We start from the raw sequence: 5,449 nt of genomic DNA, 5'->3' as shown, positions 1-5,449 counted from the left end.
CAAGTGTCCTACAATTTTGGGCCCAACAACATTTTTCCAAAATTGGCCCAAGATGCAAAAAGTTTGTCTAAAAAGTTTTAAACAACTAAATTACAGTACAATTAATTTTAAAATGTTTAATTGGAGAGTCTTGAATTAATTTGTCTCCATCCCAATGCTCCAAAAATATATCTCCAAAATTTTCCCTGCAATTAAAAATGCAAATAATTAGCTCAGAATATTCAAATTAATTAAAATTAGAATTTCCGATCAAATTAAGCACAATTAACAGAAACGAGAAAATACCGGACAATTAAGCACAATTCCCTGATTAATTCTAGCACAATAAACTAAGTGAAATCAATAAAATATCGACTCATCAATCCTATTTTCATAATCTCTTCTCTCAGAGTTCAGTTGATTAACCTTATACTGTAGTCACATTGCTTCAGCATGTAATTCTTTAAAAGCATCTCACAACAGATCATACTTGATTTCCACTGGTTCATTTGAGATGTCTACATGACTGTTGTAATCGTCCCATGTTACTTTAGTCATATAGGACAAGTTGGATTCCTCCTCTTGACTTCATCACTTGAGCTTTAAGAATCTTTACTCTCCCAAACAATGTATGCTCAATTTCTTTTCATATTTTTGCCTTGAGGGAATCTTTTCTTTCCTTTCTGCTTAGGCTTTAATTCTGGACATTCAGGCTTGATATGTCCTTCCTTTCTGCACTCGTAACATTGGAAAACATTTGTACTGAAGCTTTTCTTTTATCCTTGACCTCCATGGTTAGTCAGTTCACTATCATTATGTATAAGTGATAACGGTCTAAAAACCGTTATTTTCATGCTTAAATTTGATAGTAAAACACACCCTTTGTGGCTTAGAATGAGCTTTAAATCAAGTAAAACACTTAGTTGAGTCTCTTGAGAGTCAAAAGTTGGTTTTAGAGATATTATGCTTGTTTTGCAGGGTTTTTAGATGAATTAAGGATGGAAGTGAAGTAAGGTGGACTTAGACCCATGAAAGAAGGAGAAAAATGATGAAAAGAAGGGTCAAGCAAGCCACTGAGCACCAGAATGGTCCGCTGAGCGCTCAGAGCGATTAGAGGGAAACTGTGATGAGTCGTTATTTTCTTGACTGTATTTAGTTTATTGCACTTAAATAAATCAGGGAATTGTGTTTAATTGTCTGTTATTTCCCCGTTTTCCGAATTTTGCTTAATTTGGTTGGAAATTCGTATTTTAGCTAATTTGAATTTTCTGAGCTGATTAATTGCATTTTTGGGTGCAGGGAAATTTTGGAAACATCATTTGGAGAATTAGGGAAGGTGGCGTGATCATTGAAGACTCAACATTTAGTCACTTCCATTTTAATTAAGTGTAATTTCGTTTTTTTTTTGAAACCTTAATTAGATTAGGTGTTTTTGGGCCCTTTTGTGGCAAATTTTGTAGAAGCCCAATGTGTGGGACACTTGGCTTTAGGCTAGGGTTTCATTTTAGGAGGTGGACCCCACCATTTTATGTGTGGGACGACATTTAGAGTGAATGGCTGTGACATACTCTAGCTTCCTTCATACTACACTTTTCATTTTTCACTTTTGCTTGTATGAACTCTCTCTTGGAGACCATGATGGGTGCCTTTTGTTTTTGAGCTTGAATGAACCAAGGACACATTTTTCTTCATCTTTAGCTTGCAATCTTGTTTGTTTTTGCTAGAAGGGAGGGAGAACCGTCATCTCCTTCTTGCATTTTCCATTTGAATGTTGAAAGCTTGAGCTTGGAGGTGGTTCTTTGCATTTTCATGGTGGTTCCCTTGGTTGAATGAAGACCCATTTTGCATTTTCGTTTCTTTTTGCTGCACTTTGGATGTTAAAGTTTAAGTTTCTTTGTTGAATGAGGAAGAATATGGTTCATATTGAGTTTGGGAGTGAAGAAAGCTTGAGTTGATTTTTGGGTGTTGGAAGCTTGAACCTTTTTCTTCTTGTGCTTTTACTTTGATGGATGGAAGCAATTTGTAAAGGGCATTCTTTCACCTTGAAGGCTGGATGGTGACAGCATTTGCAACCCTAGTTATCCTTTATTTTTGCTCTTAGAAAGATTGNTGAATGGAGNAGAAAAAGGTAGCAATGTCTTNGCTAAGCTTAGTTNAAGTGGTGTAATTTTTTTTCTTCCATTGTGCTTGTGCGNTNATGTGGTTGAGAGAAGNGNTTTGGTTCNTTGCTTTGCTTTATAAGAACCGTGTTGGTGGTTGGAACAAAGAGAATGTCTTGCTTTAAGTTTTATTCCATTTGACCATTCCCATGTGGCACTTTGGTAGAAGTAATTCCACTTTTTGTGTTAGTAAATTCATTCCTTGCTTTGTGATTCACGTGACCAAGATGTGGAAGATGGTGGCTGGTTATTGAGTTNTGGAACACTTCATTTTGTGTTAAACATTGAAAGTTGTGTAGCTTTGACTTNGAGGAGAGAGGGAGCACNGTTTTTCATGATGGCATAGGTAGCACATGCCTTTTCTTGGAGAGTGAAGCACATGGACAAGAGGGGAACATATTTAATTGTTTATGCAAGAAACAAATTGAATTGGTGTTTGGTGCAGACCATGTGACGGAAAAAGGGGGAGCTTTTTAGAATCAAATATTCATTTTCATTGCTCTTGGGAAGTGTAGTTGACAAGGCTCTGAAAGAAAGGAGATTTCAATGTTTGTGTTTCTTTTGGTGCTTGGAAACCGTGACATATTGTCGTGGGAGAGTGGGGGCTGCACGTAAATGACTTGGTGGAGAGGAGAATTTCATTTTGTTCCCTTGGGAAGTCACGGCAAGGAGGGCCAANTTTAGGGCACTTGCAATTTTAATTTGTTTGAAGGAGCATGTGTCATGTGCTTGGTAAAAGAAACACAATGATTGTTTATTTCNTTGTTTTAAATTAGTCTACATAATAGGTTTAGTTGTTCTTAATTTCTTTAATTTAGTTTTGCATTTAAATTAATTTAACTTTGNTAGATAGTTGTNTCTAATAGTGTTGGTGTCTANTATTTTATTTTATTTTGTTTGAATGTTGTCTAAGATTTTTATTAGTGTTAGTTTAATTACCATGCTAGCTTAAATTAGTTTGTTTGCATATTTGTCTTTATTGAGTTTATTTTAATTTTTGAAAAATCTTTTCAACCCCCCTCTTCGTGTTAGACTCAATTCTTGAACCGCAAAATTGGTCTTTGGGAGACGACCTAGGGGTCATTCCCTAACTATACTGCATTTATTTGCACATCAAATTTGTGTGGGTTGCGACAGCTTATCAAATTTTGGCGCCGTTGCCGGGGACCAATGGTTCAGTTTTGAGTCTTGTGTTGTGTTTGTGTTTGTGTGAGTTGTGTTGTCTTGTGTTGTTTTCTGTGTTTTGAATTTTTGTGCTATTGTTTCATGATTATAAGGTGTTGTGATTTAGTGCATGACTAGAGGAAATCTTGGATTCATACCACCTTTTGATCCTGAAATTGATAGGACGTTTCATAGGTTAGTTATGCATTCTAGGAATTTGTCTTTAGAGTCTGTTTTCGAGTCTGTTCCATTAGATACTGTGTATCCCACTACTGAGTTCTCTGTGCATACTGCATCCACTGCATCTATTGCATCTGCACTTGATTCTGATTCTGATTCTGTTGTTTTTCACACTGAGAACAATATGGCACAACCTCCACCTCGTGAGAGGAGTTTTAGGGAGATGGCCGCACCTGATTTCGATATTGAAAGCTTGTGCATCCAATATCCTGATGAGGACGTTCCATTTGTTCTCAAGACTGGACTGATCCATTTGTTGCCCAAGTTTCATGGCCTTGCAGGTGAGAGTCCACATAAGNATTTGAAGGAATTCCACATTGTCTGTTCCACGATGAATCCTCATGATGTTCCTGAAGAACACATATTCTTGAAGGCATTTCCTCATTCACTGAAAGGTGTTGCTAAGGATTGGTTGTACGCTTTGGCGCCTAGATCCGTCACTAGCTGGGATGATCTGAAGAGGTTGTTCTTGGAGAAATTTTTCCCAACATCCCGGACCACAGCTATCAGGAAAGACATCACTGGGATTAGGCAGCTTGGTGGAGAAAGCTTGTATGAGTGTTGGGAAAGATTCAAGACACTGTGTGCAAGCTGTCCCCACCATCAGATACCTGAGCAACTCCTTATCCAGTATTTCTATGAGGGTTTGAACAACATGGATATGGGTATGATTGATGCTGCTAGTGGTGGTGCTCTCGGAGACACCACACCCGCTGAGGCCAGGCATTTGATTGAGAAGATGGCTTCCAATTCCCAGCAGTAAAGCGCCAGGAATGATGCCATTGTGGTGAGGGGCGTACATGATGTTGTTGCCTAGTCTTTATCTTCTATTGAAAGTAAGTTGGAAGACAAGATTAAATCTCTTGCGAAGTTAGTGACACAGTTGGCAACCAGCCAGAAACCTACAGCTTCATCCACATCTGTTGCACGACTATGTGCTGTTTGTACTTCTAGTGGCCACTACACGAATGCTTGTCCTACCTTGCAGCACTCAGCTGCCTCTGATGCGCCTCAGGCTTATGCTACTAACATCTACAACAACAGGCAGCCACAACAGTAGAATTATGACTTGTCCAGCAACAGGTACAACCCAGGGTGGAGGAATCACCCCAATCTTAGGTGGAACAATGCGCCACAGCAGCAGCAGCAGGCGCCACCTTTCCAGAATGCCGGAGCACCTAACAGATATGTGCCTCCACCTATGCAACAACACCAGAGGCAACAACAACAACAGCAACAAGAGGCATCTGCCCAACCAGCTGCTCAACCTTCCACTTCTTCTAAGACTTCATTGAAAGAGTTAGTGAGACAGATGACTATGCAAAACCTGCAGTTTCAGAAAGATAACATGCAATTTCAGCAGGAGACTAGATCTTCCATACAGAGTCTCACTAACCAGATGGGTCAGATGGCTACTCAGATAAACTAGGCGCAGTCTCAGAATTCTGATAAGTTACCATCCCAGACTGTGTAGAATCCCAGGAATGTGAGTGCCATAACCCTCAGATCAGGGAAGCAGATTGTTGTGCCTTCAGAGCCCGCTTCTACACCTATACCCATGCCTGCCACTTGTCCTAGAGAGGACGACCATGACGGTCCACGCAGGGCATTTGAGGTGGGTGGATCTTCTTCTCCAGTCGGTGGTTTTTCTTCAGGTGGATCTTCTCCTTCTTCCACCACCATCGCTGTCGCACCTTGTCCTTTGGTTGACCGACCTTTCCCTCTACCATTCCCTTCACGGGCACTTCCTAGCAAAAAGACTGAAGAGGTGGATAGGGAAATTCTGAAGACCTTCAGGAAAGTAGAGGTGAACATACCTTTACTCGATGCCATCAAACAGATACCCAAGTATGCCAAATTTCTGAAGGAGTTGTGCACACACAAGAGGAAGATGAAGGGCAATGAAC

The sequence above is a fragment of the Vigna radiata genome, unplaced genomic scaffold (assembly GCF_000741045.1).
Source record: "Vigna radiata var. radiata cultivar VC1973A unplaced genomic scaffold, Vradiata_ver6 scaffold_108, whole genome shotgun sequence".
Classification (NCBI taxonomy): domain Eukaryota; kingdom Viridiplantae; phylum Streptophyta; class Magnoliopsida; order Fabales; family Fabaceae; genus Vigna; species Vigna radiata.
The sequence above is the reverse complement of the archived record's forward strand: the minus strand, read 5'-3'. Positions refer to the sequence as shown.